Source organism: Rhipicephalus sanguineus, chromosome 7, assembly GCF_013339695.2.
Source record: "Rhipicephalus sanguineus isolate Rsan-2018 chromosome 7, BIME_Rsan_1.4, whole genome shotgun sequence".
Classification (NCBI taxonomy): Eukaryota; Metazoa; Arthropoda; class Arachnida; order Ixodida; family Ixodidae; genus Rhipicephalus; species Rhipicephalus sanguineus.
Window position 1 is genome coordinate 160,174,503 of NC_051182.1, and position 27,318 is coordinate 160,201,820.

At 48.1% G+C, this 27,318-nt stretch overlaps 1 pseudogene; it reads right to left on the reverse strand.

Moving 5' to 3' along the window:
• Nucleotides 1-346: 346 nt before the first annotated feature.
• Nucleotides 347-27,318, reverse strand: part of LOC119400417 (uncharacterized) — an 89,030-nt pseudogene continuing 62,058 nt past the window's right edge.

Consider the following 27,318-nt stretch of genomic DNA (forward strand, 5'->3'; position numbering starts at 1 on the left):
TGGCTAAAGAAAGATACTGTCTGACGGTGACTGTGATACTTCAGCCTTTGGTTCGTATGAACAAAGAGCATAGAAACCCGCCTGAGCCAAAAAAGGCAGAAAAAAGAGAACTCGTGCACAATGAAAACTGACGCTGCAAAAATCGCGCATTCTTTTGAATTGCACAATCATCATCATTCCACAAAAGTGTTCGCTCCATTTTCTGTCGAAAGATATTGAGAAATGACGTGTGTGTGTGTGTGTGTGTGTGTGTGTGTGTGTGTGTGTGTGTGTGTGTGTGTGTGTGTGTGTGTGTGTGTGTGTGTGTGTGTGTGTGTGTGTGTGTGTGTGTGTGTGTGTGTGTGTGTGTGCGTGTGCTGCTGATGATGTTGATGACGACGGATTGATGATGACCGCATTATCGGACGGAAGTATCTTAACAAGAATCACGGCGTGGTATAAACGCATTTATTCAGAGTTTCTTTATTTTATGGCATATAACCGCCAAGGTTATATAAAAAGAAACGCGCTTACACTTGCCCAAGTGTGAGATGCGGACATGCAAACCAGTTCTGCGGAATCCCGCAAGGTGGCGGAAGGACCAGAGATGTGGACATATCCGGCATCTCCTCATCTGACTTGACGTTGCCAGATTCCAGCATCTTGTCTAATTCTCAAATGTGGACACCTTTTCACAACAGGGGAGTCCATAGCAGTCCCCGTTCTCCAATCAGAGCTGGCCGTATGGCGAATTAAAAATTACGGGATTTCCCAAGTCACAAGGAGAGAGGCATATGCATGGCTCGCTGAATAACCGTACGTTGACGTCAGCATTACTTACAGCACATCGCTGCAAGTCTGAGCGCAGCAACTTGCGTTTATTCATGCTACAACCAAAGCACAGACTGCACGACAGCTGTGATATGCGACTTGATGGGACGCATCTTCCGGGTCCAGAAGCAGTTCACAGTTTTCTAAATCTAAACAATCTCACTCTTCGGCAAGCGCTCGTGTGTACAATCCGCCTTTTTCACGATGTCACGGCGTATGCATGCTTGTCCTAGCGGAAAAGTCGCGAAATGCCTCCTTATCTCGAAGGCTTTTCGTTCTGGCAATACCGTAGTGCTATTCTGGACATTGTCAACTTCCGCTATGTTGCCAAATTCCGCCATTGGTCAACTCTGATTGGCCCAAAGGGCTGCTACGGCCTCTGTGATTGGCTTAAAATACCGCCATTACGAAATTTGACAATATGGCGGAATTTGACAGTGTCCAGAATAGCACCCAATAGCACCACGGTTGCCCGGCCCCTACCAAAATGGCAGAGGGCAGCACTGAAAAGCGAAAAAGGCGGATTTCGTTCTTCGAGAGTACAGACTTTCGAGCTAGTTGGTTCGGTACATTCAATGAAGCCATAACGCCGAAAAGACAGGCAGCAAGGAAGAAGACGGGACATGCGCACGTCCTGTCCTCCTCCTTGGTCCCTGTGTTTTCAGCGCTATGGCTTCATTGAATGTTCATCATACTTCAGGCGTTGTACGCAAACATTAAATAGATATTCCCTTGTGACTTGGTATAGCGTGCGAAACGAAATTAACGAGAAAAGATATTGTCCACGAGAAAGACGAAAGCATTGTAGCATAAAGAAGCTGCATGACGATCGGCCCTTCTTCTAGACCTCAGCAGCCACCACACCTCTCAGGGTCACCGATAGCTCGATCTCCGATGTACGCAGAGATTCGAACTTTGAACCTTCCAAACATGCAGGGTGTCGAACACGACGATAAACCAGCACGGCGTCCATCTTCACCGGCCAGATCCTCCTCGATCAGCTCTCCCAGACGCGAGGTCGATAGCAACACCATTTGGAGATTCTGGACTGCGTGCAGAAGGCTTCCATCAAAGCATCGCTCTTCCGCACAGATTCAAGTATCGATGTGGCATTTGTGGTCATCGGCCGATGATCTGCGGTTCGTCGTCCACTCCGGTGAGGCCCTTTCGTTTGCGCGAGCACACCATGAAGGTGAGGCCGATGATGACGTACATGCTGAAGGTGATCCAGGCGAAGTAGTAGGAGAAGCCGAAACTCCAGCGGCAACCCTTGGGCAGCCGGGACGAGAGGTAGCGCTCCTCGTAGGTGGCCGAGTTGTTCTCCACCTCCATCACCACCATCATCACGCCGGCTGCAGAAGAAAAAAAAATTCGCCCACGATTACGATACTGCCTAATGCGCATTCTGAGCGCAGCTTCGTGTTGGGGCAACGCCAACTGTGTTTGAAGTTTTGGCTATCCGCAGTCGTAGCAATGTAACATTCTTTGCATATTGCCACAGGCCCGTTCTAAACTCTCTTGGGGCAACTTATACGAGTACACATGCAAGGTATCCACTATGCCATAGATTATATTTTTTGCGAAGTAGAACAGCGCCCACTGCGCCATTATTCGTCTCTCTGCGGATAAGCGAGGTACCCGCTGCACAACTGTAAGGTGTGTGCCCTTTGTTGATGCGGCATGCGGCTGATGACGATGAACAATTATGGCTGATCACATTGCAGTGGGTGGGAAGCATTAAACCACAGACTCGTTGCGCAATTAGAATTGCTTAAAAGCATGGTGGGGAATCTAGCGTCGGTTCGTCTTCTTATTTGAGTGTTGAAACTCGAGTCAATCATGTGATGACATGATCTTGACAGGGCGTTCTTGATAGGGCGCTGCCCTCAAGAACGCCCTATCAAGATCATGCCATCACATGATTGACTCGAGTTTCAACACTCAAATAATACTAAACCGACGCTGGCTTCCCCACCATGCTTTTAAAAGAAGTTGCGGAGGCGCTGTTGAACTCCTTCCTGAAGTTAATGCAACCCACGCGGGATCCACGTGACTGGACCAAAACAAGTGTCATCCCATACGTACACGGCGTATCTCATGGGATCAAGAAGGTTGCAACGCGCGTAGGAGTATACCTGTCGCGTTTTCGGCACGCCGAATCTGGAGACTTGTAAATAGGGAAGGGCCCAAAAAGGCGCTGTGCAGCACGAAACACGCGCATCAGTTTGTGAAGTGTACTGGGGGTGCCGCGTGCGAGGTTCCGTTGTCCTGCAGAAAAAATTGGCTGCGTATCTGCGTGCTTCGCTGCAAATGTCGTGTAAAGACGATAGAAGAGGCGCTGTATGAGATATGGACGCCATCTGGCAATACGTCGGGAAACATGAGTGCTGTGTTGCGTGCTGGTAGTCCCGGCGCAGCAGCAGGCGAAAACCTTTGCAGAGAAACGTCCGCACTCAACGAGTACTCTCCACACACTCTTTTATTTACACGTCGCCTGGGTAAAACAGGAACGCCAGAGCGGCGCCCACAACCGGCAGCCTGAAGGCCGCCCACAACGCTGCTTTTTCATTTTTTAAATATTTTTTTTTTTCACCTTCTTGGCCTTCTCAAACTAAAGTTTTTCAACACCAACCCATGGCATTCGTACAGTGCAATACAGAACCGAAACCGAAACACAACAATGAGCTCGTGCGGAAGGGCACGGAGGAAGGCAAATTTCAGCGCAGTCGCATTTTCAGCTTTGTTGAAACAGCGCTCACTAGACGACGACGAAGTAAAAGAAGGCACAGGACAGGCAGCGCCTGTCCTGTGCCTTCTTTACTTCGTCGTCGTCTAGTGAGCGCTGTTTCAACAAAGATGAACGCATACCAACTCGCTCAAGCTTCCATTCTTATGCATTTTTCAGCGCAGCTTAAGAAACTAGGGTCCTTAAAATTACGTATGTATGCATTTTCTATTAAAGGAACATGCCACCTAATACTTACCTAGTGATGTTGCACCTCAGATATGCATGATATTTACTTTTTGATCGACAACGTTCACAAGTATGAACAGCCGTACCAGTTCAAGACGGCTGGCCCTTGGGCAAGTGGTTCAACTTTGGCCGAGTGGCTGAATCGAGGGACGTGCCGACAAACAGAAAGACAGACCAAAATTTCTGCGTTTAAGTTCCCCAAGAAAGACTATCGTCTTTAAAACGTACACCGGCCAGACCGGTCGATGCATCAACACGCGTCTCCGCGAACACGAGAACAGTCTTCGCCAGAAGCAGGGGAGCAATTCGGCTCTTGACACTGTGCAGCGTGTGGGTGCTCACCAGACTTTCGCGCATGTAGTGTTTTGAGCAGGCATCGACAGGAAGGCGTGCGCATGATTGAGTAAGCATTCGCCATTCACAAAAAATAGTAGGTCAGCCTCAGGACCGGACGGCATCTCAAACAGACTGTTAAGGAACCTGGATGATAGATCAATTGAGATGCTAACGAAAGAGGTCAACAAGACTTGGGAGAGTGGAAGCGTCCCGGTAGAGTGGAAAGCGGCCTCGATTGTGCTTATTCCGAAACCGGGTAAGCCTTTAAATCTTGACAACCTAAGGCCGATATCACTAACCTCTTGTGTAGGCAAGGTAGCGGAGCATGCTATTTTCAATAGGATCTCAAACTACATAGAACGCAAGGAACTATTCCCACACAACATGATCGGTTTCAGGCCCGGCCTTTCCACACAAGATGTAATGCTACTTCTTAAGAAGCACATTTTCGATAACACCACTCGGGATGTTAGGGGGATATTAGCCCTTGACCTCACCAAGGCCTTTGACACCGTATCCCATCGCTTTGTCTTGCAGGCCACGGCCAACCTAGGTCTGGGAGCGAAGTTTCAGGCCTTTGTTAGATCATTCCTGATGAATGGAACGGCTACCATAAGGATCGCCCAACACAAGTCAGATGAATTCGCCTTAGGAGCCACAGGCACTCCCCAAGGCGCGGTCATCTCCCCCTTGTTATTCAATATAGTCATGAAGGGCTTATCGGAGAGGCTCAGATCCCTGCCCAATATAGGCCACTCGCTTTACGCGGACGATATCACGATCTGGTGCCCGGGAGGATCACTCGCAGAAGTAGAAAACGCGCTGCAATCAGCCCTAGACGAAACGGAGTCCTACCTAGAAGGCACAGGCCTCCAACTCTCTCCAAAGAAATCAGAACTGTTACTGTACAGGCCGGCCAGGCAAGGCGTTAGGAGACTTCCACACCTGGATCAAATTACCATCGCCCTTTTTGCAAGAAATGGACAGCGCATTCCACGAGTAGATTCAATTAGAATCCTAGGACTACTGATTGACGCGAGAGGATGTAACGCCAAAACCCTCACGCACATCACGGCCAAAACCGAAAGCATGCTGAGACTTGTTGCTAGAGTATCAGGACGCAGAAAGGGACTAGGTGAAGCCAACCTACTTCGGATCCATCATGCCTTCCTAATGAGCCACATTAATTATGTAGCATCGGCCCTTAACTGGACTAGAACGGAAAAAAATAAGCTAAACACTCTCATCCGTAAAAGCATCAAAAAGGTACTGGGGTTACCAGTAACCACATGCTCTGACAAATTAAGACAACTCGGCATGCACAACGACATTGATGAAGTGATCGAAGCGCAGGTCACCGCCCAGGTGGTCAGGCTGTCGTCAACTAGGGCAGGGAAACGCATCCTAGACGAGGCTGGCATGGCTCCCAGAATGCTTGCTGAACGGGAAATCACCTTATCCAGGGAGGTCCGGGAAACCTTTGTGGTCAGCCCTCGGAATATGCATCCGCAATACAATGTAGGGAGGCGAAAAGCCCGAGCACGGACAGAACGCCGCCGAGAATCGACTGTCTTTGTCGATGCGGCTCAGTACGGCAACATTCGCGCTGGCAGTCATTGACGGCAACGGGGAATTACGCTCCTCAGCCTCGGTCAGGTTAGCTACGAGCGCAGTTGCAGAACAGGTCGCCATAGCCCTGGCCATGACCGACCGCTCGCGCACCAACGTGTTCACAGACTCACGAGCGGCCATCAAAGCTTTTGAATCGGGTAACCTAGCGCGAGAGGCTGCCTCCATTCTAGAAAAAAGAACAGACCCTGGCACTCACTTCATCTCTTGGTTTCCCGCCCATATGGGTGCGGACGTTCATCAGGACGTACCAAACCTCAACGAGCTTGCCCATGACCGTGCGCGAGATCTAACGCGCCGCGGCGGCATGGATGCTTTATGGGGTCAGGATGAAATCCAGCATAACGATCCACTTCTTACGTTTCATGAAGTCACCTCTCACTATCGGCTTAGTAGAAGGGCCTATCCTCTTCCTCACCCGAAATTAGATAGGTCTCAGTCAATTACACTTAGAATGCTCCAGACGGGCTCGTTCCCCTCGCGCGGCTTTCTCAGTCGTATCTCCACAGACGTTGACTCAAGCTGTCCGGACTGTAATGAGAGTTATTGTTCCTTAGCGCACATGCTTTGGCGATGCCCCGCGTTACCTAACGGCCCTCTATCCAGCGAAGCCGACTGGGAAGAGGCACTCCGGAGCCCATCGCTCCAGGCACAAATCCAGGCAATCCAAAGGGCCCAAGAAAGGGCGGAACATCACGGTGTCCCAGCCCCGACTTGGACGCGGCCAGCGGCTTCCGCGGGTCCCCGATAGGGGTTCCCGCGAAAGCTCCTCAGGATCAAATAAAGTTCATTGTCTGTCTGTCTGTCTGTCAGCGTGGCAGCTGTATCGCTAAGGAAAAGAGGAATCAGGTACCTGGAAGGCGCTCCTTAGGCTTTTCGATTAGAGAGCTGGTAATCACGACTAAAAAGATGCTTCCACCATCTTTGTGTAGATATGATTGTGTGGTACCGCGCATGCGGGGCAGGCTGCTTTTTTTTTTCTATATACTGTATTGGTGTAATAAAGAGGAAAGTTGTTAGTCAGCGCTGGTGTCGTTCGTGCTCCCTTCGTTTTGTTTTACGCGCTGTCGTTCACTTCAAACTATGCAACACCAACTAGCCCAGCGTCGTACCTTCTTCCGTACTATTATCGTTTCCATGTTTTTCTTAAGCAGCCCTATGTATTAATTTGGGGAAGGCGCTACGTTACAGAAAGACCGGCAGACTGACAGATTTTCCGGGGAAGTAACCTAACTATGCCTAAGCATTAAATCGACACTCATGAAGACCGTTGCTGCCGCTCTGTGTTTACTTATAACCCTATCATCGCGAACCACCTGTACTCTCTTAAGCGCTAGCTGGAGAGACAGTCAATTTCGCTTCCTGCACTCCGGCTGGAGTATCGAGTCCTTCGAGCAGCAGAGGTCAGTTCCTATCGAAATACCTACGTCTTCTCTTCCTGGCGCTCAGAACTCTCTTTGTTCACAAACTAGACAATAGATAAAAAAGAAAGCAATACACAATCTCGTTCGCTCTTCTCCCCACATGGAGCAGCCCGAAATCGCCGTCCAAAAGTGCCATGCTCGCTACGCGGAGTATTTGTCAATGCCTCCGGGCTACACCGTTGTTTCTGAGCAAACGCGGCCTGGCATCATTCGAGGGCAGCCACGTGCACTGGACGAGTGCCAGTTCTTCGTCATTTCTTTTCTTTTTTTTTTCTGCGTGCGGCAGCGAAATAGAAAACAATCCGTGCATTGCAGCGTGGCAACTCAAGGAATGGGTCTTGTGGTAGCGATGCATCAACTAGAGCACTCACTCTAAAGATTTTTTTTTTTTTTGCAGTCTTTCGAGCTTGGCCTTTTTCCCGAACGATAATCATCTATCTTGCGTGCATTTCGTTTAACGCTCTCGTCTAGCTACTTTCCTGTCCAGAATCGCTTTGTCACGCTGGTACGCGCCCGCCGTTTGTGACCTTGAAACACTGGGAGCACGTAGGTCAAGAAACATTCGCAAAACACATGGTGTGTTTTCTAAAGGGCCATGAAACCACTTCGAGTTCAAAGACGAGAGACCATGGTTTCTTTCCTGCCTTCACTAGCCTTCCTGCAGGCGCTATCTCCCCCTCGCTGCAGATTTCTTCACAAAACATGCGGACAATGTCGGCACTAAGCGTTGAGCCTATCCGGATTTCGCGCTTTTCGGCTACACGCTGTTATCTCCGCTCGTGTAGTCGAAGAAGCACAAAATGAAGTGAAACACGGGCGTAAAACATGAGGGTGTCGAGGGTTGCGCCCTTCGTTGTTGAGCTATAGGACAAAGCTGTGCGAGCTCGCTTGGAGCCGAAAAAACCAGTGGAACCCCATGCCGATGGCAACCTTTTTCAGGTTACGAGAAACCTTGTGTACGCATGGTAGAACTTCGGGTCTTTTCCCCGGAACTCCCAGCTCCTCAACAGAGGCGGCAGGGGAGGATGCGCAAAGAAGCATGCCTCGCCTTTTATGCGGTGTATGAGAGACAGGCACGTAGCCAGGATTTTTTTTTTTCGGGGGGGGGGGGGGGGGGGGGGCAAGATCTAGTTGTTCCAAAGAGAGTCTTTCCATGGCAAAAAAAAAAGTTGCCTGGGAATATAGAAGGCTGGACAAATTTCGAAGGGGGGGGACACCCTGCCCCCCCCCCCCCTCCCCGCCCCTTGCCTACGCGCCTGGTGAGAGAAGTAGTATACGACAAACCGCTGATTTGCGGAAAGTCGTCCATTGGACCTGCAGGCCTTAATGCCTTAATGACCGGTTAAGGGAGCATGCGCAAAATTTAAAGAAGGTTGACGGTGCCCATCTCTCCGACCAATGCAGAAAATGCATGCACGTGCCGATATTTCGCAATGCTAAGATTCTAGGTAGAAGCCGGAATAAATCAGCCCACAAGCTCCGGGAGGCGTACCATATAAAGAAAACAAGGAATTGATTGTGTTAGAAACACGTCATCCCTTTATGAGAGCGAGATCAGGTTTTTTTTTTTGTGTGCAACATGCCCGTAGCTTGATGAGTGGTCTTGTCTAGATATGCGCTCGACTCCTCTGCGCATCACCGTGCTATAAATTTAATTGCAATCCATCGCAATAAACCAGTCGTGAGTAGCGCTTGTCCTGCTGTCTCTCATATGTGGCTGAAATGAAGATGTCCGTCGTCAAGCACACACCATGTAGCCTAGCAACAAGTTCTTATTGAGTGCGCCGCTAGCCTTTCTTCGTATTACATTCCAATTATTTGTTGCTATCGCATTCACGGCTTCGGCCTTGCGGCGAAACTTCGATTTATTATTATTATTATTATTATTATTATTATTATTATTATTATTATTATTATTATTATTATTATTATTATTATTATTATTATTATTATTATTATTATAGCCTTACCGCTGATGAAGTGCACTCCCCCGGCGAGCCTCTTGAACATGTAGCGGTGCTCCTTGAAGGTGTACACCGAGAACCCGATTCCCATGAGCAGCATGACCAGGCTGAGCGTGCAGAAAGCCACTTCGGAGCGGGTGTACTCTGCGAGGGTGGGGCCCGCAGGACCGAGACGAGTTACTTTGAGTACGCTCTCTATCACGTTCATGTCGACTTATGCCATCATCATCATTTTCAGGCTGTTTTAGTCCACTACAGGACAAAGGCCTCTCCCAATGACCTCCAGTTTACCCTATCCTGTGCGAGCTGATTCCGTTTTACCGCCGCGAACTTGTTATCGCGAACTTCTGATCATCACTTGACTATTAATCACATCATCGATTGGTATTCTGCGAGCATAATCGCGACAGAGAAGCGCCTATCGACACGGCTGTTTTTAGAATCTGTACACATTAACCGCATGCGGGGCAATCTCCCCGAGATCTACATACGTACTTTGGGCTACCAAACACGTGAATAGTCGCGCCCTCTGGCACCCACTTCAATGTGAACAACGGAGCCATAGCGGCCTCGAAACGTAGGACTAATCGTCGTTAAAGGACCAGGTTGGATCACCTACCAAGAATTGTGCGGTCGATTTCCATGTCTTGCCGGATAGCTTCTTCCGACGGGAAGACACTGAAGAAGGCACAGGAGCCTGAAATTATTCGAAGAAGGGAAGAATAAGCTCTTTGAAGTAAATACCTCTAGGAAACATGCAGTGGGGTGCAGGGTTCATTATTAGTGTACCCAAGAGTGGGAGTACGCAAAATCTATGGTAGCCTCTTAGCGCTCTCTACATATTGCGGTAGCAATTATATGGACGCTCTCGGCGGGTATATTCCGGCGCCGTCGGCGCCGCCGTGCCGTTCCATATAATTAAACATATATATTTCACAAAGAAAAATAGTTCAGAAGAAAACTTTTCTGAAAAGCGCGACCGGCGATTCTAACCTGCGACCTCTCGCTCCGCGGCGCGACGCGTTTAGCCACTCGGCCACAACACATACATCCCCAAGCGTACTAACGGCGAGCTATTTATATACGCCATTTACCGTTGGTGGTACGGACATCTCTGAGGTGATTCAGCGTGGCAGAGGCGTGTTCGCTATCACCCGCGAGATGGCGCAAAGGGCCAAAGGGCACGCTTAGGACGTCCCCCCACCTGTCTTTCGCCGGAGCGACCTTCGTCGTAGTGCCCGCCTTCGGCTCCGTACTTTGACCAACATGGTGGTGCCGTCTGTGCTCACACGCTTATCTCTTTTATCGCAGTGTTTGCATATAGACCATAGGCTGCGAGAAGGTCGCTTCGCTTGCTGCAGCGGCCGTGTTTACTAAAGGAAGGAACTTCTAGTCTTTCTTCGTATGACATTCTAATCTGTTGCTACCGCATTCGTTGCTTCGCCCTTGCGGCGAATCTGTGACTATTTTTCTACTCCCGTTGGCTTGCGTCCCTCAACAGGCACCCTAACCTGAATCTCCCTAATAGCAGCAGCATGTACTAAGCACAGCGAAGTTTCAGCTAAATTTAGAGGAGAATCCCCAAAGTTGGCAACTCTGATTCACTCACTCTCTTCGGTTCCGGGCTTGCCATTGGCCATAGCCGGCGCAGTAGGTGCGGCACATCCGGAAGAGACCCATGTTGGCGTAGAAGAAGAAGCTCTTGGTGCGGTTCACGTACACGGGACCGGACTCGGGCGCCGCAACGGTTATCCACTGTTCGGTGCCGATGCAGATGATCCACAGGAAGAAGCCCAACATGGCGGCCAGGGTGGCCCACAAGAGGGCGCGTCGCTCGCTCTGCAGAACAGCCTTGGGATCTTCTTCGGGTCCGGCAGCGGCCTCCTCGAAGCGACGCTCGCGTCGTTTCCGGCGGCTGCTGCTCTTGCTGGTCCGCGACTTCTTCGAGGAACCCATGACTCACGAAAGACAGGTCTAAGACAAGTCACGAAGGCACCAGATGGCAACAGTACAGACGAAATTCGTGAGGCTGTACACAAGTAGACCGCGTACACACACCAGACGATAATAGCAGACGACTAAACCATAAGGCTGTGCACAAGTAGACCGAAAACACACCAGATGACGACACCTGACGACTAAACGGTTAGACTATACACAAGTAGACTGTACACACATACGCAAACGACAATACCAGACGAATAAACCGTATGGCTATTCACAAGTAGACTGCAGAACCAGCATACGTCAATAGCAGGTTACGAATTTGTAGGGCTGTACACAACTACACCGCAAACACACACGAAATGACGATACCAGACGATACCAGGCACATCAACCATCCAACAATAGCACACGACGAAATCGTAGGGCTGTACACAAATAGGATGAGAACAAGGCCGCACACACGTACGCCAGTTGACAATACTAGACGGCTAAACCGAAAGGCAAAACACAAGTAGACCACACAGTCACCAGACGATACAGTTGAATAGCTTACAAGTGACAAGTTCAGAGTGGCACGATGGCTCCAAGGACGGCAGTAGACTCGCTTCGATTTATTTCCTCTAGTTCGATTGCTTTCAACGAGCAAAGAGAGGCATGCGCCATTAATGGTGATCAGCTTTTAGGATATATATTTGTACGGGTTCCAGTGTAGTCGAATTCACGAGGCACTGAGAGTATTTTGGTGTTGCCAGAAGCACATACTTAAAGATACACACCTGTATAAAATACAGTCCTTGAGGTACACTGAAATTTCTGTGGTCACAAGAATGACAAGAGTGCGCAAAATCACGTTCGTCAAGACTCAAAAAGACTAGTGTATTTGTTTAGGATGTCACGCGGGCAACGCTATCTGCTCTACGAAGTACGGTCGAAATGATAAAATTCGGCACATTTTGGTCTGAATATGTAACTCTTTTTAGTGTACCTGGTCATATGGATGTTTCCACGCTAAGCGCTGCATGAGACTTGAGCAGTGGCTGAAGTCTAAGCAGGCCGTTTTGCTACAAGTTTGCAACGCTTAACACGACTATTATGTGAAGGCGTCTAGCATATAAAGGAATCAGAAAAAGATGCTTCAGGCGTTCAATCTCACCATCCCAGACAACTTTGAATTGGTGACACCTTGTACCAAGCGGTAGATATGAAATATGAGATAAATTCATTACAGCATGTTCCTCAGCACGTTACAACATTGCCGAAGCGTTATCCGTAGTTCATGTGCATATAAAGTAGCCTTTTTCAAAGTCTGTGTCTCAGGGCATAAGATTCCTCGTTAGGATCGATGGCTACGACGCAGTCAAATCCATAGACAGGATTACACAAACGTAGTCCATCGACTACAATAAAATTGTCCTGGTACACAGCTCTCTTTCTTGCTGTTCTGAAGGTCTTACTGCAGAAACGGTCCGGCAGTTCCAAGCTTACGCCAACCTGCACATAAGAAAAGTGTAAGATACTTATTTTATTTATTTGCAGCTATATTAGCACACAGTGCATAGAATAAAGTAGACAATAGGAAGATCCAAAAGATGCGGTTTCGATCCCGGACGCGACGGTCGCATTTCGATGGAGGCGAAACGTTAGAGGGCCGTGTAATGTCAGTGCACGTTCAAAACACCAAGTGGTCGAAATCATCCGGAGCACTACGTTTCGACGTGTCTCGTAGCCTGAGTCGCTTTGTGACGTTAAACCCCATAAACCCATGTGCACCCGTCTTCCACCCACCATAATCTCGGCTGCCGCGACCGGGATTCGATCCCGCGACCTTCGGGTCAAGATAAAAAAAAAGATGATTGAAACAAACTAGCTAGTTCCTTTGTTAACACTGCACATGCACACGCAAACGCGGTGCCTCGGAAGTGAACAGGTCATGTAGATAATTCCTACGAAATTAGTAGGTAATGTAACTTTAAGGCTACATGAAACGTGGTATGCAAAGCTGGCGTATGTCCCACATCACAAGGCAGCTGGTTCGTGTGACTCAAGAGGTCGTGTGACACCGCTGTGTGCAAACGCGTCTTTGCGCGTGCGGTATGCAAAGCAGAAAAGAAAATGCAGAGGTGGCGCTGTGCCATTGTCCGTCCCGGACCGAGCTCCAATACGAGCGCAGCCCTTGTCTAGGCTGGGCATCAAGGGCAACAAAACACCGACGTTTTCCTCTGGGTCGGCGCTATTTTAGATCATCACCACGCGGCCGAGACTACCTCGCCTAAATGCAACCGCTGCCACGAGTTCGTGACTACTGCGACTTCTTCACTGCTCCTCGGGGCCCGTATTCATAAAAACATCTTACGTTACAAATGCTAATCATCATCATCATTCGCAGCCTGTTTTAGTCCACTGCAGGAGAAAGGCCTCTCCCAATGATATCCCCTTTACCATATCATGTGCGAGCAGATTCCGTTTTATCCCTGCGAACTTCTTAATTTCGTCACCCCATCCAACTCTATGCCTTCTCCGACTGCGGTTCCCATCCCTTGGTAACCATTCCGTTAATCTTACTGTCCATCGGTCGTCTGTCCTACGCATTACGTGGCCAGCCCAGGTCCATTTCTTTCGCCTGGTGTCAACTAAAACATCTACTACCTATGTTAGTCTCCTGACCCACTCTGCCGTCCTCCGATCTCTTGATGTTACTCATTTCATTTCACGTTCCATTGCACGCTGCGTGGTCCTCAACTTTCTATCCAGTCGCTTTGTCTGCGTGTTTTATACCAGACGTGCGTGCACAAATACATGGTAGAGGAGAAGATAAAGAAAGCCGTTCAATTGCGGCTTGAAGGTGCTCCTTTCCCCCACACATACATCGATACTGCAGTACGCACAGAATAGCAACAGCACAGACTAATGATGTAGCATGAAAAACCCAGAAGAAACAAGAAAAACGCTCGGTGCACCATAATATGTGCAATGCTACAATTACAACATATCTCAGGATGCATTCAATACAACTTAAACGCACACACACAGAAAAAGAAATATTGGGGCGAGGCAACGCACACTTAACGAAACACACTTGTTAGCATACTTATGACAACCACCAGCAAGATTGTTGACCTGGCAGTTGGTGGCAAAATGGTGCGCTTGCCGTTGTACTTGATTTGCTGCCGTCTACCTATATTCTGTGAATTCTGATGCATCGTATTCATATAATCTTCAACCTGTACAACACAGAGGGTTTCAAGTGCGCTTTTGGTAGCAATGTAGGTTTTTTTTTTTTTTTTAGGAATGAACGCAGCGCTATTTTACGGAGAAGATGGGGCAGCGAAGGGCGTCGCGCTGGTTTCGCTTCACTCGAGTGATGATATTCTGATGAAGGCTAGTCCAGAGTCTTAGGGCCGAATAGTGCGCACGAGTAAACTAGGACTTCAGATGTTCTGATGAATGCAGTCGGTTCCAGTAACGGACATTGAATACGCTCCTAGGCGGCGTACACGCCGGCATTCCGTCAAAGAAAGCCATGAAAACCACATGACGTGGACGTTTCTGAAGAAGGGAGGCATCACAAAAAATGTATAAAAAGAACGTGCAGAAAAACGATATCGCGAATATACAAGTTTTAAAACGAAATGCATGTGGCTCCTGAAGTGGCGCTTTTCCCGCACGCTTATTTACTCAGGGTTATTATTCAAGGATGACCTTGTTGAGCACGTGAGCTATCAAACAGTGTTACTAAACAGTAGAAAGAATCGTTTTGGGCAGTTTTCACCAAAAGTAGGACCAGATCAACAGTGCCTGTTGACCGGCTTTCTGCTTTCTATTCTGGCAGATCCACAAAATTGTTGAAGTTGCTTATTTTCCTTATTTATTTTTCAAGGTTTCTGAAACATCGCTTGATGCACTGTTTGGATAAATTAAAATTGATTGAAATCACAGAAAAAATTTTTTCACCATTGATTCATATTTGACAGTTAAAGGGTTAATGCGTTTCGTCAAGAAATTCTGTGGAAGACTCAGCAACAAGATGACCGTGGTATCAGAGAATCCACGTCACTAAAGGACTTTAACTGAAATTCACGAAGCTTTTCTTTTAATGCGAAAGCCTTAGATGCCTCATCAAACGCGAATATTGATCGTCGGCGTTAATACGAGTGACGCGCAAAATCATCACGCGATGACGTCCCCATATGACGTCGTCATTAAGTCAGAGGTGGCATAATTTGTTACGCCACAATGGCGTCCCACACAACGACGTCACATGATGCCGTTATCACAAGACATCATCGCTTGGGCACAAGTGGACCGATCACGGAGGCAGTGCAATACCACGTTAGGTGCAGAAAGCTTTCGGAAGGGGGAATCAATACATCTGCTGCGAAGGAAAATAACAAGGTGGCTTTCGTCTTCGAGTGATCTTAGGCGTATGCATAGGGGCCCTGTGAGTTTTTGTTTTAGCAAGCGCTATTTGCAATTTGTTGCTTGCCTTTGCTTGTTCATTATGCGCGGATACAGCCAACCTAGAACACATGCTCTGGCGGTGCCCCGCTTTACGCGGCGGCGAAGTCATCACGTCGTCCAAATGGGCGGATGCTATTACCAGCTCCGGACTCGAAGCACAGCTATGGGCAGTCCAACGGGCCCGCGACGCAGCCGAGAGACTTGGTCTTTCTGTTCCGACGTGGGAGCGGCGCGCAACGTGATAGAACGCGTTCTGAGGGACCATAATAAATTGTTTGCTTATAGCATGCTGAGCATGTCATCCATTTGCTTATAGCATGCTGAGCGTCAGTATTGGCAGAGATTATGTCTTCCGAGAAGTTCACGCTCGAACGGTATTTGTGAATTCAGGTCCTGTTCTTTTCCATCTTCCTGTCTTTTTTTTTTTTTAACATAGAATGCGATGGCAGCGCCACCACGTCCTTGTGACTTCACCTCCTGTATATAGTGCCTGCAGATGATATCTATACACTTTAAGCCCCCTCGCCTCCCCTTCTTTAGCTACCGCAATGTAATGAAAACCGATGGGGCGTACAGCGCCGAAAGTATACGGAAAAAATGAACCTCGTAACGGCTTTATAGACGTGGCGCCAATATGGATCGCTTGAGTTATACCGTGGAGCCACGTCGGGAAGCGATATGAAAGCATTATATTTTTATTAGGAGGCCCCTGTCCAACTTCATAATGCTATGACAAAGATTAACGTGGGCTTCGAGAGATTGCGATTTTCCTTTATTACACCTTGTACCGTATAACGTTTTAGAGGCACACATAATGTACTATGATGAAAGAAAGATGGTACGCTACTTAACTAAACCTTAAAATATCTACTTTACTGAGAATTTTGGAAAAAAAGAATCCTTGTCGCAAAAGCGGACATTCTTCTTGTCTGGGCTGGAGTTCGTATTATTAAATTAAACTTAGAACTGCTTATTAATCCAGTGATTGATTTGAACGTCCCAATTAGACAGTGGGTCTATATCAGATTTAGACGCCATAGGGAACGTCTCGGAATTATTTATTACTACGTGTTGTTATTTACGTTTAAGTTCACGAGCATGTTAGCATTTCACGGAGAGACATCCGTCGCGTCCGGGAATCCAACCTACGACCTCCGGTTCAACAACAGAGCGCTATATTGCCACTCATTCAGCGAAGGCGGGCGGAAGAAGTGTACAACACCTCAGAAAATGCTCTACAAAACACGATCTTTGATGTACGGCTTTTTAAAGTGAAAGCCTTAGATACATCATAAAACGCGAAAATTGACTGTCGGCGTTAACACGAGTGATGCAAAAAATCATCACGTGATGACGTCACAGATCGCCGAAATTTGTGACGTCATCACGGCATCATCATAACGTCACTATGGCGCCACACATCGTGACGTCATCACATGACATCGCCGCTTGGCCAAAGGTAATAACAATAATAATAATTGTTGGGGTTTTACGCCCCAAAACCACGATATCATTATAAGGAACGCGGTAGTGAAGGGCTCCGGAAATTTCGATCATCTGGAGTTCTTTAACGAGCACCTAAATCTAAGTACACGAACCTCGAGCATTTTCACCTTGGTGAAAGGTGGCCGATCCCGAAAGCACTGCAAAACCAGGTGAGTTGCAGAAAGCTTACAACGCCCCTGATCCGGAGGCGGTGCAAAACCACGTTGGGTGCGAAAAGCTTTCGGACGGGATCAATGCAATCGACTGAGGAGAAGAAGGATTTCGCCTTCGAGTCGTGTTAGCCAAACACATAAGGGACCATGTGAATTTCTCGCTTCGGGTTTCAAATTCGCCTCAGGTTAGAGCCTAGGTAAGGAAGACCTCCGAGATGATTGTGGACGTCGTGGACATCGTGCCGCGTTACAGAAAGGGGGTCGAACGAGCCCCGGAAGAGACGTCGCAAGAAAGTCGCGAAGGCGCGAATGAGCTTCTATGTATGTAGATTCCGACAGGGTGCGTCATATCTTCCGCAATACTTTGATCGTTTGGTTTGTTTTGTTCACTGCGAACCCTTGCTGATCTATCACGACATCTGTCTGCAGTGTCGCTGTCTTTTTTCCTTGTTATTTGTTTCTGCAACGAAATTGGTTTCGTCTACAGGCATGTTCAGGTTCCATGTTCGTCGTAATACTGCTGAAGGCGTCCATGTGCAACAGATGCGACGAATTGCTGCGGAAAGTTTCAGGTGCAGCAGGACGAACGAGAATGCTTCTTCTTCTTCTTCTCCTCCTCCTCCTCCTCCTTCATCTTCTTCTTCTCAAGAAAAAAAAAAGAATGAATGTAAGATAATATGTTGGGCGAGTTGGTTTCTAGCTTCCATATTTCACAGCGCAAGACGACAACACAGTAAGGAACACAAGACACACGGAGCGGGGGATGTGTGCTTGGATCAGCGCTCCGTGTGTCTTGTGTTCCTTACTGTGTTGTCGTCTTGCGCTGTGAAATATGGAATGTAAGAAAAAAGAAAGAATGACTAAGTGATAGAAAGGAATGAAAGAATCGCATTAATGAATGTGCTGTGGTTTCAAGCACGTGCTGATGTATAATACGAGCAGTACTGTTTGCACGTGTCGAACTCTTGCTTGTCCATGACGGGTCATGTGACACTTTCTGTTGAGCTATAAAGCCAGTAATATTGAGCAATCAACGTACTTTGCGGGTGACTGGGTACTCGTCCCATATTAGAGTGCAAATAGTACTACTCTAAACCCTTCACCTTTTGCTCTAAACGCACGTCCTTTCGTCCTGCCACTCCTGCCGGCAACGTTCTGTTACTGCACCAAAGAAAGAAAGAAAGAAAGAAAGAAAGAAAGAAGGAAAGAAAGAAAGAAAGAAAGAAAGAAAGAAGAAAGGAAAGAAAGAAAGAAAGAAAGAAAGTAAAGAAAGAAAGAAAGAAAGAAAGAAGAAAGAAGAAAAGAAAGACACAAGAAAGAACGAAAGAAAGAAAGAAAGAAAGAAAGAAAGAAAGAAAGAAAGAAAGAAAGAAAGAAAGAAAGAAAGAAAGAATCTGGTTAAAATAACGGGTCTTGGTGCGGGCCGTGGCGAAGGTTAGGTTTGGCGCCACCGCCGCCGTCGATATATACTGGACCGCGAGAACCACGCTTATATTTACCCCGTCTCCGAAGCGAACAGGCCGTCGGTCATGCGAGGCGTTCGCTCTCACTTCTACAAGGAATAGGTGCTGTAGAAGACAATAGCAGTACACGGCTGCAACAGAAAAAAAAAAGTAACGCTAACGTGGCGCGAAAACGTTCCCATGTGTTCTTTTCTGCGTCATTTGTTTTGTTTTTATAATTTTTCAATTTATTTTATGTTCTTGCTTCCTTTTCTGCGTAGCGCCTCTTCTCTATCCTCTTTCATTCCCCGTCTTCCCCAGCACAGGGTAGCCAGCCGGTCTCAGAAGTGGCTAACCTCCCTATCTTTGCGTCTGCTTTTTTCCTTCCTTCCTTCTTGTTTTGTGTTTTTAATACCCCGCGGCGTTCTTGAAGGAGTCGCTGCTTGTGCTGGTGTTGGGTGGCGAAGCCAGAGTATTCCGTTTCACACACTCAAAAAAAAAATAATAAATAAAAAATAAATAAACGAGAAAATCTGGTAAGGCAGCGGGGGATGTGTGCTTGGGTGCTGGAAAAAGCTGACCGCTGCTCGCTCGATAGTTCCGGGCAATTCTCGAGGGTCCAAGCGCGCTCGGCGAGAGAGAGAAAAAACGAAACGCTCTCGGTGTGCGCCCGTCAAGTATACAACTCTCCGGGTATCATTCTCAGATTTCGCTTTTCGGGGATTTCGACTGGAGAAGAAATAAACACAGCGCCGCCGAAGACGACTCGGACGGCGAGGTTGGAGCAGAACAAAAACATGAATAACAGAAATTGTTGCTTTTTTTTTAGAAGGGAAAACGGATTTCGTTGTTCCTGCTTGAGTGCCGATTCTTTTTCTTCAGTTCGTTTCATTATGCGCGCGCTTGCGTATGTATGTATGTATGTATGTATGTATGTATGTATGTATGTATGTATGTATGTATGTATGTATGTATGTATGTATGTATGTATGTATGTATGTATGTATGTATGTATGTATGTATGTATGTATGTGCGCGCGCGCGCGCGCGTGTGTGTGTGTGTGTGTGTGTGTGTGTGTGTGTGTGTGTGTGTGTGTGTGTGTGTGTGTGTGTGTGTGTGTGTGTGTGTGTGTGTGTGTGTGTGTGTGTGTGTGTGGTGTGTGTGTGTGTGTGTGTGTGTGTGTGTGTGTTTCAAAAGTGACTTCTTTGCATGAGATGCAGAGGCAATGCTTGTTGTCCATGAGCGGCCAAGAACATTTTCCAGCTCAGTGGTCTTCAAAACGGCAGCGCGAGATTTTTGGAAAACGCTGACAAACAAAGAATGATACACACAACACAGGCGCTGACGTTAAGTTTGTATCTTCATTCTCTATCAAATAAGTTGAAAGGGGAGATTAAATGTGTGATGTCTTTCCGTACGCCGCCCACAGGGCGCAGTTGCCACTGGTCATATGTACCCCGGTAACAATATTGGTCTGCTTTCTAATGAACAGCTTCTCGCTCGTGATGGTATTGTTCTTGTTATTTCTGAATGAACCAAGGTAAATTAAGGAAGTGGTTATTTATTTGCACTAACATACATACAAAAAATTCAGGGGCCCTTGCCCTAACGCGAAAATGGAGCAAGCGAAGCATGGCGGTTGCGTTCCTGGCCTATACTACTTTTCTTTCTTTCTTTCTTTCTTTCTTTCTTTCTTTCTTTCTTTCTTTCTTTCTTTCTTTCTTTCTTTCTTTCTTTCTTTCTTTCTTTCTTTCTTTCTTTCTTTCTTTCTTTCTTTCTTTCTTTCTTTCTTTCTTTCACATTGTGCAATGCTCCCTCCTAACTGTTTCCTTCCTCCACACTGGAAATTGGACCTTCATTCACGTGCTTAGCAACGCGACAGTTCAGTTGCTACACGCCACAAAGACGATCATGCATTCACATCCAGGCAACAATGCAACGTGGCAAACGTGAAATGACATGTTACTTGGATAAAAGATCAGATTGCCGTATCCGAAACGATTGATGGCTGACAAGCCCACGATCGAGAGAGCATCAAACATTGGAAAAAGGGGCACACCAATACGCACGTGGCCGGCGCACCCTCGAGTGCCACATTTGTGTACGCCCGCATTTCTGTACACTCGCCGACGCCGTGTTTCTTGTGAACTATGCCGCCGCCACCGAAATATGGAACTCATAGAAGCTTCGCTTAATATTCGTCAGCAAGCCAAACCTCCCACTGTCTGTTTCTTGGCATTCGCGCCGTGATGAGAGAATTGGAATTTGTAGGCCCTCGTCTATATACGTCCACTTTAACCAAGTAACTATACAAGAATGAATCATAAATCAATTCTAAACGGACTGGGATGCGGTGAAATGGCCGCTGTTGCCGTTTAGCGGCCTGTCTCCTCACCGATGCTCGGGACTCGATGATGCGTGTCGGCTACGGAGAGACGCGCAACGCTGCCAGAAATGCGAAGGCTTCGAGCCAGCGGAGGCGACGTAGACGCGAAGTGACACCCTCCGTAACGCGGCTTGCCAGCCCCGAGGCGTAAATCAGCGTCACACAGGCGCCGCCACTAGGTCGAGGAGAAGCCATGGGGAGCCCTCTGAGAAAGAGAGCCCCCCCCCCCCCCCTGGTCTCTCTCTCAGCGTCGTTTTTGTTTGTAGTCTTATATATAAACGTCGCTAGAAGACAGGTTGGCGTAATATTTGGTTCCGCTATATAGTGAGAACGACGAGGGTGCGGAAGTGTCTTTGTGTAAACTAACTTGTTCTACGCGTTGTGTGAACTAACTTGTTTCCCGTGTCTTTGTCACTCTCAATTCCATAACTGACTGAATGATCCCGATCGGGCCTGATCGCGATTGAAAAGCTGACCATGTAGCAGCCCCTGATCCAAGTCGGCGCTGATCGCAATCAAGAGTGCCCGTGCGACAGTATAGTCGGTTACAACCTAGGATGTCAGCTGTACCCACAGACACCGCTGCCCCTTCAACATATCATCCTCTGTACAATAACGCTTAATCATTTTCGTGACGTCAATAACTTCTCGAGTGTTTCAGATAGTTGACTTTTCCCATACAGACAGACGTTTGTGTCGCAGTAGTTTAATGACGGGAACTTGAACGTCCAAGTAAATTTCGTCAGGGATTCTAACATAGCTGCTCAGCCAAGCTTAATGTTTCAGGTAGTAACGACAAACCTTTAACTATTAATGGGCCCCTAAGCTACCTCTAATAATTTTATAACATTTCAAGTAAACGCGCGCATCAAGTTCAGAATGCCGTCACGATCAACATTACCAAACGCGGCAGCGATACGAGCAGCGGACGCCCGACAAATTCCAAGTAAAAATTCCTTCATCCTCTCCGGGCTTTTCGGCAATCCTCAGCCCATCAGCGTTGGCCGTGACGTCAATATTGTCGTCTGCTCATGTCATCCACAAAAAGAGCCTGTTTGTCTGCACGCAGGTACGCGCGCTCGCCTCTCTTCCTCCTCATACGGCGAGCAGTAGCATTCGGCCAGGAGTAGATGACGAGCCGACGAAAGAAAGAAAGAGCGAAACGAGCGAGGGCCCTTTTTGGACCATCAAACGTATGTAACTCTGCTATTACGGCACCATTTCGAAAAAATATCACGGCTACGTGTTCGTTATAGACTCGTGCACAGCTGCAACACCACAACTAAATTTCGACCTCTAAGTGGTTAGGAGCCCTTTTAATATTTGTAGTGTTTACATTAGCTGAGAAAAGGCACGTACAGTTTGAGCGGAAACCAGTTGGCACGATTGTCTTTCACAGGCTAAGGGCAATCGCGCCGTGGTTCTGTGGGCGAAACCTTCACTTTTTTTTTAAGTGCGGCGCACTTTAGGGGCCCGGCCTGTCGTCCATCCACCGTCTCATGTCGCATGGTCACGCAGTGGTCAATACAGTCAATACAGGCCTACAACAGCGCTAACAATGCTGAAAACCATGCAGAAGAAACTGTCGAGGTCTAAAATAATATGAACAACAGAAATAACCAAAAATGAATCGCAATGATTTACCTAAAATTGCGAAAAACGCTTCTGAAGCATCCGGCTGATACCCCCGCTGCGCAAGAGAGGGCGCCACCGCCTCGGCAGGCGCACGATTGTCAAGGAAATCGCTGGGTTGCCCGTGCTACGCACTTCCTCGGGTTTCACGGTAGTGGAGTTGCATTAAGCGCAGGATTTAGAACTACTCCATGGCCTTCAAAATAACGAAATTACAGCGCATGATTTAGCACGGGATTTAGAACTACACCAAGATCTACACAAGAACTAGATTAGCGCTACATTAAGCGAAGAATTCTTTCTTAGGTTGTAACCGGGTGTAGTATTAGCTCACTTCTGCGGCTTGCAGCAGTGAGCTTCTAAAATTGGATCGTAGTTCTCGCTGCACCTCCTCCTGAATTCCCACGATGCCTCGAGCCGAAGAGGCGTTGACGGCGTGCGCTGTGTCACGCGGGCACACACGCTCAACGGAGACAGCGCGTTTTCCGCGACCTCGCTCAACGGCCAGGGTGCGCGTCTGGGATGTTCCCGGCGAGACGTCGTCGTCTTCGTTGTCTCGAACAAGCTGGACAAGCTCCAAAGCGCTCCGCACGAACCCGACGATCTCGGCATTCGGGCCTGACTTATGGCCGCTCGGCTCTGACATGACGCACCCCCTGCACTGGCTGAGAATTCAGTCACCATGAGCGCGGCGGCCGCTGATGAGCGAAAACGGCACGCCACGCCCACTCGATTTTGTCACGGAGCACGTGAGCAATATGCAGTGCGTTGCTTATGCTCATGGAGAAAAAATATAAAAGTAAGCCACGAAAAACAGGCCAACACGTAATAATGTGGGGACCAAGGCGTAGTTTTTTTTTTTAACCCGGAAGCGTTTTATGCTGGGGTTCACCAAGACTTCAATGACGTACAACCGTCACGGAAATACGTCAGGGAAAGGTAGATGACAAAGAAAAACTAGAAGGAAAAGTTTCGTTGATTTTCATAACTTGGTAGTCGAACCCACAATCTCCCTGTCCACGACGATAGTGCCGGGCGCTGTACCCCTGCGCTACCGCCACGCGTGCTTAGAGGCTCACAAACGCACCTTATATCTCTCACACCTTTTTCCCTCATGGCGCTCCTGGTTTGCAAGGGTGGTGTCACCGTCTAGGAACAGTGAAGTGAAGTACTGCATCATGATGCTAACGAACACCGACAGGGGGCGCTTAGGTATTGTCAGTGCAAGTGAGGAGGCTCACTAGTAAATATACCGCTGGTAGTGTAAGCAGTACGTCAACAAAGAGCGTTAAGCGAAAAGTCAGAGAGGCGGAGAGGATTTTCTGGGTGGCAGCTATGGAGAAAAAACCGGCTTTGAGTAACTACCGAAAGGGCAAAGATGAAATAAGGAGGGAGGCATTTTACGACAATTCAATGGGAAGCGCTTTACTGTTTGAAGCGAGATCGGGTTGCCTTAGAACGGGTAGTTATAAAGCGAGATTCAGTAAAGAAGAAGAACAATGCACGTGCTGCGGGGAAGATCAGGAAACGGCGGAGCATGTTCTGATTGAATGTGGAGACATCCACCCAGGTGTACGTTTGGGCACGAGCCTACATGACGCCTTGGGTTTTAGAGACAATGGAAAGCTGAACACACCCGCGATTGAAATAAGTAAGAGACGGTTAGAGTATTGGTGGCGGAAAACTACAGAGAAAGGACAAAAATAAATATTGAAAAAAAAATAAGGACGTTCTGCCGTAAAGGGCACAGAACGGAGCTGAAACTTAAGTTCTTTTTTTTCTGGAGTGAAATAGTATTAATTGAAGTAAAGACACTAGGCCAACGCTAAGATAAAAAGGAGTAAAGGTTCTTTTTTTTTTCGAGCCTGGTGGCACACTTGTCACCGCCCCGTTATAAAGGGGACGCTCATAGCATCCATCCATCCTTCCATCCATGCAGCGGAGGCTGGCTCTCCTATTTCCCCTCTCATTTCGGTGCTGTCGGTGCAGCACAGCGTTTGCGTTTATTCGATTCCGTGATTGCGCAGCAATACGCTCTGTCTGTCGCCTCGTCTCAAGCGTAGTGAAGCTTCCACATGCACCAACGGCGTTTCTCAACCGTCTACTGCGTTGAGTGGGATAGTACCGTCGACGGGTGAATGTTGCGCGAGTAAACGCTTCGGCGTAGAGAGAGAAACGCCAAGGAATCCTAGCGCCTTCGCGCGTTCACGGCTCAAGCTATCGAGCACCACCTCTCACGTTCCTGAAGCACTGTGTGGTACTGTATGCATGAGCAGAGGTGTAGGCAATCCAATTACTGGAGAGCACACACCTTGGCACTTCTCTCCTCAAATGACGACGCTCCATGAGAGCATATTGAGTACCAGTGTATATTATATGCTTGTTGACGCCATCTTTGCGCGAAATTCACCGCATCCTGTGTCCGGGAGCATATTAACTACTTAAGCGACCACAAGGGTTAAATCATAATCTTTGGCGTTAGTCGTCGGGATGGAGATGATCCACCAGGCGTCAACGTTGGTGCATCCACGTCAAACGGTGCTATAACTGCCAAACACCGATATACATTGTGCGAGCTCTCGTACGTCAATTTACAATAAACAACCCACTATACTCCTGTGAAGACATGGTTCAAGTTCGTGTTATACAGATTCCTATGACGTAGGGATCAACGATGTATTTTAACAGCGCAAAACTATCATCATCATAAACGGGTATGTGCCATATAAAATTGGCAAATCCCACTACTCACCGCTACGGCGTGGCCTGTAGTAACCCTGATGGGTGAGAGAAAGAGTACAAAGAAAGAAACAAAGAAACAAACAAACAAATCGAGAGACGGAAACAAAGATATGAAGGAAAAGAAAAATGCTTGCTGAAAAGAATTCTTCACGAGGCGGCATTCGAACCCGCGTACCCTAGATCCGAAGGCGAGCGTCCTAACCACTCGGCTATCCAGGCACGCAAGCAGAGCACAGCATAGCCTTGTATAGTATAGTGTAGCAAGGGGGTGGGAAAGGGAAGTGAGCGTTAGCAGATGTGATGAGGAGGAGGGAAAGGAGGAGGGGAGAGAGTAAAGCGTAGCACAGAAAGAATGAGAAAGAGAGAAATAGAGAGAAAGAAATGCAGAAAGAAAAAGAAAGGGATACAGAGAAAGCATCAACGAAAGAGAGAAAGAAAGAAGAGAAAGATAAAAATTCTTGCCGAATAAAAATTTGCAGTGGCTTAGCTCGGCTATGCCAGGATGTACGTAGCGTTAGCTAAGGTTCAGCTGATTATTCTTAGCTTTCCTGGTTTTCAAGCTTCTCCGCTTTTCTGCGCCGCTTGGCAGAATTTCCGCTCTCCTTCTCCATGGCTATACCACACTGGCAAACGCCAGCCAGCCGATCTGACAAATGGCTAACCTGCCTCTCCTTCCGTTTTTCTTTTCCTCCTCCTCCTCCCCGCTGTATGTAGAGCCCCCACTGATACGTCTGCGTATGCGCGTAAAATGAGGCGCTATCAAGCGGCTCCTGAGCAGCGTCAGACGGCCACTGCGCAACGGAGGCGCACAGCTGGGCGCGCGCCGGCGCCAATGCGTCTGCCACGGCTATGACGTCACTCCTCTGGAATGCGCAGACCGGCGGAGCGCGCGGCGGCTCCGGTGCGCCAGCTGTGCGCCGTGTGACGTCACTGCTCTTCGCGCATGCGCAGCACGGCTCTCCAACTGCACGCGAGACTGCTCCGCCTCGGCCAGTGTAGCTAACGCTACAAGAGGTTCTTCACGAGGCGCCCGATCGTGTCCAGAGAGTCATGGGGCGTCATAATAAAGTGCGTACTCCCAGGAGGAAGCCGCGCGCATCTCGAAGCTAGGCGTGTCGGTCGATGGGGAGTACGAGCGGCGACGGGCCCGTGCGTCGCTGCGCCGAGCTTTGTGTGACTTAGTGCAAACAAAATGTTTTGTATGAATTTGTTTCTTAATGGCAATTATTGTCTAACATGACAGGGTGATTGGAAGTTTCCTGGATGAGTCGGCAAAGAAGTGCTTCCGCATCTAAAATGCGCACGATTTTCAGCTACGTGCTCATCTGACGGAGAGCCGTCCTCAATATGTAGATCAGTCATGGACACTGCGTGATCCACTGTCACTAGAGCCACATGCTAAAAGTGGCGCTGGCTGAACGTTGTTCTAAATAAACTCCATGTTCACTCTACTCACGTCAACGGTTATGGAATCAATTAGACTACGTATATTGGTAATATTCGAATAATTAATAAAACGGCAATTGAAGGCTTTGTCTTTGGTGCAGATTCTTTAAGCTATCGTTCGTCATACGAGCTTGCATTGTAAGAGCGAAAAATAAAATGTATTACTTTTTTTATTGAGTTTCGATAGCCGAAGAAGGTCGACGCTTATTTGAATGAGTGTAAAGTACATCAAGTACGATGGCCTTTTAGATGCGAAGCATCTTATGGCGGAGCTCAAACGGTGTGCGGCGGCCGCCCTTACTGTGCATGCGCAAGCCCTCTCCACACACTTCCCTCCTCTCCGCTCCCCTTCTCCCCTGTCCCCTCTCCCCTCCCTCTCCTCCTTTAGATAAAAGGCTCGCGTTAGGTCGTACACACGCTCAGTCACTGCGCCGGCTGCGCCGGTGTCTGAGTTCCGACGTCAACGTCG